The 12,952-nt window shown below is 45.5% G+C and overlaps 1 pseudogene; it reads left to right on the top strand.

Annotated features, from left to right (window-relative positions):
- The first annotated feature begins 8,921 nt into the window (after window positions 1–8,921).
- Window positions 8,922–9,012, top strand: LOC130359845 (U2 spliceosomal RNA; annotated as a pseudogene).
- Window positions 9,013–12,952: the final 3,940 nt, after the last annotated feature.

The following is a 12,952-nucleotide window of genomic DNA, read 5'->3' on the forward strand; positions in this document are numbered from 1 at the left end:
CTATCCCTGCTATTGGTCGTCAAAAGCGACGACCAATAGCAGGGCGGGGGGGTTAACTTTTGTTTTCCCCATTTGGCCCACCCACAATAGGCGGGGCAGAACCGAAGGGGACCGGGTGCCGAAGATCACTTATTCATCGGTGGAGGCTGCGGGACACGATCAGCTGCGGTGATCGGCGCGGGCGACATGTCGTGCGGATGGCTCCCTGGATCCTACAGAAGCCGGTGAGTTGCCTAGCAACATCTGGAGGGCTACAGTTTGAGAACACTTTTCAGTGGTCTCTACACTGTAGCCCTCCAGATGTTGCAAAACTACAACTCCTAGCATGCCCAGACAGCTGTTTGGGCATGCTGGGATTTGCAGTTTTGCAGCAGCTGGAGATCTACAGTTAGAGACCACTGCACATTGATCTCTATACTGTGGCCCTCTAGATGTTGCAAAACTACAACTCCTAGCATGCCCACACAGCTTTTTGCTGTCTGGGCATACTGGGATTTGTAGTTTTGCAACATCTGGAGGTCCACAGTTTGGAGATCACTCTGCAGTGGTCTCTAACTGTAGCCCTCCAGAAGTTGCAAAACTGCAAATCCCAGCATGCCCAAACAGCTGTCTCAGCATGCTTGGAGTTGTAGTTGCGTACCTCCAGCTGTTGCATAACTACATCTCCCAGTGTCAGTACATGCTGGGAGTTGTAGTTTTGCAACAGCTATAGGCACACTGGTTGGAAAATACTTAGTTAAGTAACAGAACCTAACTGAATGTTTTCCAACCGGTGTGCCTCCAGCTGTTGCAAAACTACAACTCCCAGCATGCACGGTCTGTCAGTACATGCTGGGAGTTGTAGTTTTGAAACAGCTGGAGGTTTGTCCCCCATGTGAACGTACAGGGTACGTTCACACGGGCAGGTTTACAGTAAGTTTCCTGCTTTAAGTATGAGCTGTGGCAAATTTTTCGCCGTGGCGCAAATTTCTAGCGGGAAGCTCACTGTAAACCTCTGCCAGTGCGAACGTACCCTAAAAACACTACACTACACTAACACACAATAAAGGGTAAAACACTACATATATACACCCCCTTACAATGTCTCCCCCCCCCCCCCCCAATAAAAATGAAAAACTTATTGTACGGCAATGTTTCCAAAACGGAGCCTCCAGCTGTTGCAAAACAACAACTCCCAGCATTTCCGGACAGCCACTGACTGTCCAGGCATGCTGGGAGTTTAGCAACAGCTGGAGGCACCCTGCTTGGGAATCACACTGGCGTAGAATACCCCTATTCCACCCCTATGCAATCCCTAATTTAGTCCTGAAATGCGCATGGCGCTCTCTCACTTCGGAGCCCTGTCGTATTTCAAGGAAACAGTTTAGGGCCACATATGGTGTATTTCCGTACTCGGGAGAAATTGCACTACAAATTTTGGGGGCTTTTTCTCCTTTTACCCATTATGAAAAGGAAAAGTTGGGGGCTGCAGCGGTTCTGACATAAACGCAAAAAAAGAAATACCCACATGTGACCCTATTTTGGAAACTACAGCCCTCACGGAATGTAACAAGGGGTATAGTGCGCCTTAACACCCCACAGGTGTTTAATGAAAATTCTTCAAAGTTCATTTTCACAAGGGAAATGGGGTTACAAATTTTGGGGGTCATTTTCTCCTATTACCCCTTGTAAAAATGTAAAATTTGGGGGGAAAACCAGCATTTTTGTGAATTTTTTTTTTGCCATTTACACATCCAACTTTAACAAAAAGTCGTCAAGCACCTGTAAGGTGCTAAGGCTCACTGTACCCCTTGTTGCGTTCGCTTTTCAAAAGCCAAATGTGGCTCCTTCTCTTCTGAGCATTGTAGTGCGCCAGCAGAGCACTTGACGTCCACACATGGGGTATTTCCATACTCAGAAGAGATGGGGTTACAAATTTTGGGGGGCATTTTGTCCTATTATCCCTTGTAAAAAAAATTTAATTTAAGGGAAAACCAGCATTTTAGTGAAAAAAAAATCATTTACACATCCAAATTTAACGAAAAGTCGTCAAACACCTGTGGGGTGTTAAGGCTCACTGAACCCCTTGTTACGTTCCTTAAGGGGTGTAGTTTCCAAAATAGTATGCCTTGTGGGGTTTTCTGCTGTTCTGGCACCATAGGGGCTTCCTAAATGTGACATGCCCCCCAAAAACCATTTCAGAAAAACTCACTCTCCAAAATCACACTGTCACTCCTTCCCTTCTGAGCCCTCTACTGCGCCCGCCGAACACTTGACATACACATATCAGGTATTTCCTTACTGGAGAGAAATTGGGTTACACATTTTAGGAAGAATTCTCTCCTTTTACCCCTTGTACAAATTCAATAACTGGGTCTACAAGAACATGCCAGTGTACAAAAAAAGATTTTGAATTTTCTCCTTCAATTTGCTGCTATTCTTGTGAAACACCTAAAGGGTTAACAAACCTTTTGAATGTCATTTTGAATACTTTGAGGGGTGCAGTTTTTATAATGGGGTCATTTATGGGGTATTTCTAATATGAAAGCCCTTCAAATCCACTTCAAAACTGAACTGGTCCCTGAAAAATTTTGAACATTTTGAGAAAAATTGGAAAATTGCTGCTGAACTTTGAAGCCCTCTGATGTCTTCCAAAAGTAAAAACATGTCAACTCTATGATGGAAACATAAAGTAGACATATTGTATATGTGAATCAATATATAATTTATTTGGGATATTCATTTTCCTTATTGGCAGAGAGCTTCAAAGTAAAAAAAAAATGCAACATTTTAAATTTTTTCATCAAATTTTGGAATTTTTCACCAAGAATTGATGCAAGTATCGACAACATTTTACCACTAACATAAAGTAGAATATGTCACGAAAAAACAGTCTCGGAATCAGAATGAAAGGTAAAAACATTTCAGAGTTATTAATGCCTAAAGTGACAGTGGTCAGATGCACAAAAAATGGCCGTGTCCTACAGTGAAAATTGGCAGGGTCCTTAAGAGGTGTGTTCCAGGAAATTACTTTTTATTTAATTTATTTTTTTTTTTTATCAAATGGCTCCAGAAAGTTAAACAGATTGGTAAATTACTTCCAGTAGTTATCAGCTGCTGAAGTTGAGTTGTTCTTTTCTGACTGACAACAGTGCTCTCTGCTGACACCTCTGCTTGTCTCAGGAACTGTCCAGAGTAGGAGCCAATCCCCATAGCAAACCTCTAATGCTTTGGACAGTTCTTGAGACAAGCAGAGGTGTCAGCAGAGAGCACTGTTGTCGGAAATAAAAGAACAGCTCAACTTCAGCAGCTGATAACTACTGGAAGGCTTAAGATGGTTTTAATAGAAGTAATTTACAAATCCGTTTAACTTTCTGGAGCCAGTTAAATGCCTACACCTCCCAGACCCTACTTGATTGATGTATAGAGCACTATATATTAATCAAGGGGCTAGTAGGTAAGAGTGAGGAGACATAAGAGGCTGTGGTACTTAAGCAGCTTAACTCCACCTCCTTGACACTTGACTGAGAAATGAAAGGAGACTTAAGTTTGGCAACCACCATCAATGCTAGTAAAGGTACAGTTAGCTTTTATACCTTAACAGCTATCCAACGCTGTTTGTAGTTCTGCAAATGCAGTCATGACTGTAAATGTTGGCACCCCTGGAATTTTTCAAGAAAATTAAGTATTTCTCACAGAAAAGGATTGTAGTAACACATGTTTTGCTATAAACATGTTTATTCCCTTTGTGTGTATTGGAACTAAACCAAAAAAGGAGGAAAAAAAAAAAGCAAATTGGATATAGTGTCACACCAAACTCCAAAAATGGGCTGGACAAAATTATTGGCAACCTTTGAAAATTGTGGAAAAATAAGATTGTTTCAAGCATGTGATGCTCCTTTAGGCCCCGTCCACACTACGGAATTCTCGTGGCTGAATTCCGCGAGTGGAGATTCCGCCTGGGGGCCGCTGCCGATGATGCTTCGGCGTTAGGGCCGCGGGGCACTGAGCCGTCACCATTGACAGCTATGCAGTGCTCGTGGAATCCGCGCAAAAAATTTCAGCGCGGAACAATTTCAGCGGTGGAAATTCCGCAGTGTGAACAGGTCTCGCGGAGACCCATTCACACTAATGTTAAGTTCACACCGCGGAATTCCGCGAGAATTCCGTAGTGTGGACGCACCTTTAAACTCACCTGGGGCAAGTAACAGGTGTGGGCAATATAAAAGTCAAACCTGAAAGCAGATAAAAAGGAGAGAAGTTCTCTTAGTCTTTGCACTGTGTGTCTGTGTGTGCCACACTAAACATGAACAGAAAGAGAAGAGAACTGTCTGAGGACTTGAGAACCAAAATTGTGGAAAAATATCAAAATCTCAAGGTTACAATCTCCATCTCCATAGATCTAGATTTGCTTTTGTCCACAGTGCGCAACATTATCAAGAAGTTTGCAACCCGTGGCACTGCAGCTAATCTCCCTGGGTGTGAACGGAAGAGAAAAATTGATGAAAGGTGTCAACGCAGGATAGTCTGGATAATGGATAAGCAGCCCCAAACAAGTTCCAAAGATATTAAAGCTGTCCTGCAGACTCAGGGAGCATTAATGTCAGCGCGAACTATCCATCAACATTTAAATGAAATGAAACGCTATGGCAGGAGACCCAGGAGGACCCCACTGCTGACACAGACATAAAAAAGCAAGACTATATTTTGCCAAAATGAACTTGAGTAAGCCCAAATCCTTCTGGGAAAAGGTCTTGTGGACAGATGAGACCAAGATAGAGCTTTTTGGTAAAGCACATAATTCTACTGTTTACCGAAAACTGAATGAGGCCTACAAGGAAAAGAACACAGTACCTACAGTGAAATACAGTGGAGGTTCAATGATGTTTTGGGGTTGTTTTGCTGCCTCTGGCACTGGGTGCCTTGAATGTGTGCAAGGCATCATGAAATCTGAGGATCACCAACGGATTTTGGGTCGCACTGTACAGCCCAGTCTCAGAAAGCTAGGTTTGCGTCCGAGATTTTGGGTCTTCCAGCAGGACAATGACCCCAAATGTTTAGTATTTGTGCACATAGGGGTGTGTGTATTATATAAGCCTGTCCCTTTTGTGTTGTAAATATAAAACTAATAAAAATATTAAGCAAGTAGATAGATTCAGCTCACCCCAAAGCCAAGATAAACTAGCAAGGAGAAGGTGCGGACTACACCCCAGGTAAATGGCAAAAAAACTGGTTGACTCCAACTCAAGTTGCAGATGAAATCGCCTTCTTTATTAGACCACAGCTACACAGATCACAGGTACATGGCGGAATGGGGCGCGTTTCGGCCAGGTACTGGCCTTACTAATACACTAATTACACACTCCAAGAATCGTATAAATGGAGGTGAGAGGAGGCAAAGTGTAAAGCAGATGTGAAAACCTGATGTCAGATTAACCCCCTCACGTCCATTCATAAAAGACAATGACATATAAATACAAAAAATATGTGTATATATATAATATATATATATATATATATATATATATATATATGTGCTTATTTACCAGCTAACAGATGCTGAACATTAAATGCATAACTCAAATACAAAACACAACACATTTAATATCCAAATATTAAAACCATACATTGCATACTTAACATGTCTTAAAATTTTTATAGAATTTCAAACGACAGATGGCTGTCCAGATTCCAATATTTATATATAAAGTTATAACCATATATGGGATAACCAGATGTCAGTTTACAAATTCTCACAAAAGGGAAAAGGAAATGAACTGCAAAGCTTCTCATTGTGTGCAGGAGAGAGCACAAAAAACTCCTAATATAATGAAGCCGCATATACGGCTACTCATGTATTGGACAATGTGAAAAAGGACTTATACAAGTTAATGCTCAAATAAAATATCTAAAGGAATATACCTTGTTCAAACCCTAACACACAAAAGAGGAAAACTGCAAAAAGAATAATATCACTGTATGGTATTAAAGAAAACCAACATCATAATGTAAAAAATACCCCAAAAGTCGGCTTTTACTAGTTCACTAACCGAAATTATACGGTGAAATAAATAGACAGCATGATACACACATCATATTCAAAGAAATTGTTAGCCTAACAGAGGAAAAATACACACAAAAAAATATATGAAAAGAAAAATAAATATTAAAATAAAAATAAGAAAGACTGAAGGACTTTCCGTCTTTGATTACCTCCCCTACGAGGACATGAGACTCTTTCAATTCCCTGCACTTTCATTTTAGAAATATCTCCTCCATGGCACTCTGCAATATGTTTCGATACCATGGAGATATTTCTACTTTTGTGTGGGACATCCGATAAATGTTTCCTGATACGAGTTTTTAATGAATTTGTTGTATATCCAACGTATTGGACCAGACACGATTCACATGTAAACAAATAAATAACATATTTGGTGTTAGTATTTATATATTGCTTAATTGGAGAAAAAAAACTTGTGAGTGGTGCAAGACTTGAAATGTGTAGCTGGCAACAGGATTTTGCAGCATGTGCACACGCTATGACCACATTTAAAAATTCTTTATGTTCTAACCATACCGGACTGGCTCAAGATCTGTCACTATATAAACTAGGGGACAATCTTTGTCCCAATGTGGGTGCACAGCGTGCTACACATATGTAACCTCACGTTAACACTGGAACAGATATTGGATCTGACAAGATAATCGGCATATATTTATTTATAATTTCACATATAGATTTAAATTGCTTACTGTATGGGGTAGAAAATACCACTTCCCGATTGGCTGCCAATGTATTAATATTTTTTGGCCTTGAGTGCTCAGACTTAGTTGAATGTACCATAGTGCATCTGTCCCTATTTTCTGCTATGTTCCGGACCCTACTAATGTTCCAGGCAGGATAACCCCTCTCCAATAATCGACTTTCAATATTATCACCTTCTAATTTAAAATCAGATAATCTAGAGCAATTCCTGCGAGCACGTATCATCTCACCCGTGGATATATTATGAATAACATGAGAGGGATGACACAAACCCGCATGGTGAATAGAGTTCACTGCCATCTCTTTTCTATATGTTCTAGTTATAACATTATGTGTTTCCCTATCTCCATTTAATTTCAAATCAGGAAACGAAATTTCTGTTGAATGACGATTGAGTGTAATAATTAAACCTAAGGAATTATCATTGAGATACTGACCAAATCCCTGTATGGCCGCTACATCGGACCCCCAAATAAATAGGAGGTCAACAATGTAGCGGCCATACCATATGATGCAATGGGCATAGGGATTATGGGGTGCTAATAAGTTCTCTCTCTTCCACCAACACATATAAATGTTGGCGAGAGAGGGAGAATATATTTTATTTGAGTATTAACTTGTATAAGTCCTTGTTCACATTGTCCAATATATGAGTTGCCGTATATGCGGCTTCATTAACCTGTTGGGGACCACGGGCATATGGATCAATTCAGATCAGTGATTTGCCATGTTTCCGGGCTGATCAGGTCTCTGATGAACAGATAGCCTGGAAAATAGGGAATATCGGAGCTGTCAGAGAGAGCCCCGATCATCCTAAAGGATAGGAGCGAGGTGGCAGGGGTGCCACCTCCTCCTATCCCCTGCGATTGGCCAATCCGGCCAATTGGCAAATCACAGGGCAGGGGCAGGGGGGGGGGTGATCATTTCAAATTAGGAAATGAAATTTCTGTTGAATGATTGAGTGTAATAATTAAACCTAAAGAATTATCATTGAGATACTGACCAAATCCCTGTATGGCCGCTACATCGGACCCCCAAATAAATAGGAGGTCATCAATGTAGCGGCCATACCATATGATGCAATGGGCATAGGGATTATGGGGTGCGAATAAGTTCTCTCTCTCCCACCAACACATATAAATGTTGGCGAGAGAGGGAGAATATATTTTATTTGAGTATTAACTTGTATAAGTCCTTGTTCACATTGTCCAATATATGAGTTGCCGTATATGCGGCTTCATTAACCTGTTGGGGACCACGGGCATATGGATCAATTCAGATCAGTGATTTGCCATATTTCCGGGCTGATCAGGTCTCTGATGACCAGATAGCCTGGAAGATAGGGAATATCGGAGCTGTCAGAGAGAGCCCCGATCATCCTAAAGGATAGGAGCGAGGTGGCAGGGGTGCCACCTCCTCCTATCCCCTGCGATTGGCCAATCCGGCCAATTGGCAAATCACAGGGCAAGGGCAGGGGCAGGGGGGGGGGGGGGTGATCATTTCCCCTGCTATGCCTGCCCCTGGATGTCGGGGCAGAGCGGGGGAAAGATGGCGGCGACGAACGGGGGGGTCCTGTAGATCGTAGATCCGGCTTCACGCTGGGACCGATTACCAGGGACTGGCGGCTAACAGGAGGCGGCAGTTTCCTAGATACTGCAGTGAAGATTGCCGTAAAGTGATAAGAAAACCCTGCTCTGTGCTGACGAGGGGCAAACACCCCGAAAAAGCTGTCTGCAGATGGGTCCTCTTTCCTTCTGGAGAGAGTTCTGGCTTGTCATAAATCCCAATCAGTTCTGAGACTTCTTAACTGGAGCCTGAGCTGCTTGCCGGACACACTACCTGTGAAGGTGGTGTGATGATCTGATTTGCAGATATATATATATATATATATATATATATACAAATGCAAAGAGAAGGAGAAGCACCGTGTGCAAGGATTCCAGATCCATCTTGGTGCTCAGCTACAGGAGCAGACCAACTTCCAATGAGCTATCCAAAATAAGGTGGAAGCGGCACTCCAAAATTAAGATAAACATGATATTTATTCACTCATCTGTGTGAAGCAACGTTTCGGCTCAATATGTGCTGTCCCGGTACAGGACCTTATCCTGTCCCTTGTCCTATCCCCTGTGTTAAGTCCCCTCAGCTAGAGTTCCTCCTTCTCCACAGGAGGATTGCTTCTCGGTCTTATGGCTAAGATCAAGTGTAGTATCTGTTCTTATCAGTTTCATGCTGGTGGCAGGCGACGCCAGTGTGGAGCTGGTGGGGATGGGTGCTGCATGGTAGGGAGCAGGTCTCCCAGGTCAATCTGCTCGACGGCTGCCCCGATGTGACCTGTTTCCTCCGGGTCTCACCATGAGGCTGAGAGGGTCTAGAGCTGAGGTACTTTAGTGCCTTGGAGAGTGGTGACCCCGAGGTGCTGAAATTCACTGGGAGTATTGGCTCACTGAGTGAGCACGGGCACCATGATCTCTTCACCTTTGTGGCACTCACCTCTTGATTCCCTTCTGGCTAGGATCAGAGACATTTTTATAGATCTGGCCAGATGTCTGGGCAGTATATCTGCACACATTCACTTATTTATTTCTTTTTGCCTCACTGTGTCACTTTTTTGTGTGTTGTGTGTCCACAGCATTTGTCAGGATGCGGTAGCCCTTCTGGGTGTCCCTCCTGGCGGTCTAGGGGAGGTGTGTGTGGCCATTAGGTTCCACACCTCCCTGCAAACACCCCGGGTAATCCTGCTTTGGCAGGGTACCGACCGTTATCGGCTCTGCGGGCAGATGCCTTGGCTAACGCCAAGGGGGATGCCGGGAGCATTTGTGGTCCCTTAGTAGCTTCGGCGAAAAGGAACATTGAACCTTGAACCATGCAGGTACCTCTTGGTCTGGAGGCAAAGGGTAAGGTTTGTTGGGGGGGCCTCTCTCCTATCGGAGAAGGGCTTGCGATAGACTGCATCCTTTGTGCACTTTTTTTAGTGTAACAAGTTTGCACTTTTTCTTGCACTTTGGGTGATTCAAGAGCACGTTCCTCCATTTCCACAGGGCTCTCCTGCAGGGCTTGCCCCTTGGTCGCCTCATATAATTGTGTTTATATGTATATTAGTTAATGAATAGGTACAATAAATGTAAAGGACCTTCCCAGGTCATGTGATCTACAGTTGTGAATGTACAGATGTTTAAGGACCTTCCTGGGTCATGTGATGTATCCAGAGTTCACTGGGTTCAGGACCTACAGGTTTGCTGGCCAATGAGCTTAGTCCATCCCCCTTAATATATATAAAGGGCTGTTGTCTGTAAATTCGCTCTCTTAGTTCCGGACTATCAAGCAAGCACAATCCGCAAATCAGCATATCTTCAATTCCTCTCAACTAGGCCAAAGCCTAAAGAACCAGCAGCCACTAAAACCGTGAGTTATAAAGCTCAACATATCAATCCTGTTTGACTACTATCCTACTCAAATCTTATAATCAGTAGCACGGTGGCCTGCATAAAGCTCATTACTACAAATCCCAGCAAAGCCTGTAAGGAACCTGCATCCCGGTTACCTTGAGAGAAACAGTTTAATTGTAAAGACTGTTGCATAAATGTTCAAGTAAAAGTTTCCAGTTATCTCATAAAATCTGCTGTGGACATTCCGTTTATTATCCCTGCCGTTTGTGGGCCGGTTGGCGGTAGGACCTCTAATACTAAGCAAACCGCACCCTGGCATCATGACAAGTAAGGTTTAATACCACCAAACCCTGTATTTTATTGCAACACCCCAGACACCACATAGCTTTTGGCATCCTACGAACAGGATTTGAGTGTGTGCCTTTAATAACTTTGCTACCCTGACCACCCGCAATGAAAAACGGGTGTATACCGCTATTGCAAGAGCCATAGTCCTCCACCTATGCAGGAATGTGTTTTATGAACTGTCCGGGATTATCACAAGTTGGGATTGAAATTGCGCCCAAAAGTGTACGGGACTTTATTGCTGAAATTGTGCTTAGTCGGGGCATAAGAAAAAGTAAGGGGGGAGGCGAAGAAAACTGTATTGTGGCCATGTGTAAAACCAGGAATAAAGCCATTCTATGTGCTCCGCTGCAGGTCGTACCTGAAAGGGTTGAGTCAGAACCCGAAAAGCGCACCAAAAAGTTGCACCGATGACATCCTTCCGGCTGGCGGCCATCTTGTGGAAGCCTCATATACAAGAAGCCACGGGGCCAGACCTCTACAGTCTCAAGATGGCAGCGAGATGTACGGAGATGGCGGAGCCCTCCACAACACGTGAGGAGAGCAGCAAGATGGCACCAGAGCAGAGGAAAGTTGCCGCGGCCACAGTGCCACTTTTCCAAGACCTCGCTGACCGCTTGCAGCAGTTTTCCCTTGGGGATGAGGAGGCCTGCAATCTACCCCTGCTACCGGAGGACAACGAGTGGCCGGCTACCCCGAAAGGAGCATCACCAGGGACATCAGCGACGGCATCACCGGTGAGACTGTCCCTTCACCACAGGACATGGGGGTCCTGGGCCGAGATTCCGACGGAAGACTCAGATGTGAGTACACCGGCTGAAGAAGTTTTCTCTTCTTCTTCCAGCCCAGAGAGAGAGGTCCCCTTGTCCCAAGTAGCTCCAGCCAGTGCACGCCCGCGATCAACCCCTCTCCCAAAATGGGTATTCGGCAATGAGCCTGCATTGATTCAGTAAATGTGGGACCACGTCCTTCCCCAGCCAGGGAAGTCCCATCCACCAGTCCCTACAGCTGAGGTCAAAAGGGCCCACAAGGAGGCCGAAGTCACCGGAATCATTGAGCAGATGAAGGCCCAGCATAGGGAGAGATACGGGCCAAAACGCCTCCCGTATGAAGTCCAGGCAGAGCAGCAGAGGGACACTAAAAAGTTAGAAGCTCTGTATATCTGCATGCTGGACTACCCACGAGAGGGTGAGCCACCCTTGGAGCACCGATGCGCCATAGTGGTCAAGTTCGACAAGGCTAGAGGCTTTTATTACCCTCCAGGACTGCCAACATGGGGGGACCATATTGGTCAATAATAAGGCCATTCAGTGGGACTACCTGCCCAGATGATATCACTCCCTGGAGCGAGGGGAGATTGTAGAGTACACCCCAGTCAAGAGTCTGCGAGGTGAATGGGCTGCAGCAGTCACAAGGCCCAAAAAAATCAACACAGATACCCTTCACATACTTCCCATCGGATGACTGGGATGCAGATCCCCACGGAATCTGGCCAATGAGGCTGCCTAACACAGCCTGTGAAGAGGAAACGTACCTAAGTATATGTCAAGGTCCCATTCTACAGCCTCTCTAACAGAAAATATGCCCAGGCCTACTCCCTCTGAGGAGGTGAGGCCAGGCCTACTCCCCCTGAAGAGATGAGGCCTAAGCAACGGGCACCAACATATTTGCCTAGGCCTACTCCCCCTGAGGAGGTGTGGCCTAACCAACAGACACCGATGGAAGTGCTGCGGTCTAATCCACCCAAGGAGGTGAGGCCGAGGGGGCGTGGCTTGGATGGCTGACTGAGAGGACGTGTGTCTGGCGAGCTCCCGCTATCCTGCAATAATCCTTTCACTATCCCTGCCATCCTGTTCTTCTGTGCTAACTGAGAGCCCGCACTGTGCCCCCTGTACCTGCTGATGCATTTTGAGGGGGCCATTCATTTAGCTGCTGCTGTCTTCAGGCCTCCCTGGACCCACGGCGGCTGACCCTGCAGGCCTCTCCCCTGGCCTGCGCTGTCTACAGGACTCACCTGCTTCCGGCTTCCCCGCGGGTCATCTGGTGGGGTGTGCGGCTCTTCTTCTGCCCCAAGGCCTGCTGAGGATTTCGGGGGGTTCCGCTGTGTGGTCCGGACCCGAGTGCTGCCGGCCGGGCCCTTACCTCCTCAGCCTGGGCTCCATCTTGGAGGAGTTCCGGTGCGGTCGTGGCCTGTGAGTGCTTCACTGTGCGGCCGCTGTTCCTGACGCCTGCCTTGCGCCAGCCGCCTCCTTCTGCTGTGTCCTCCCGAAACACGTACCGGAGTGGTGGGGAGGACTGTGGGCGCCAGCTTGAAACGCTGCGCTCCCCTCAAGGTTGAGCGCGGTGCACGTGGAGAGGACCAGGCGCTTCAGCCCACGTGGAGGGCGGTGGACTCATTTTGGATGGTGCCTCCCTGTCTCCTGAAAGCTGGCAAGTTGTGGGTGCATTTCCCTGTCTATAACCCCCTCTG

This window comes from Hyla sarda, chromosome 2 (assembly GCF_029499605.1).
Source record: "Hyla sarda isolate aHylSar1 chromosome 2, aHylSar1.hap1, whole genome shotgun sequence".
NCBI classification, from domain to species: Eukaryota; Metazoa; Chordata; class Amphibia; order Anura; family Hylidae; genus Hyla; species Hyla sarda.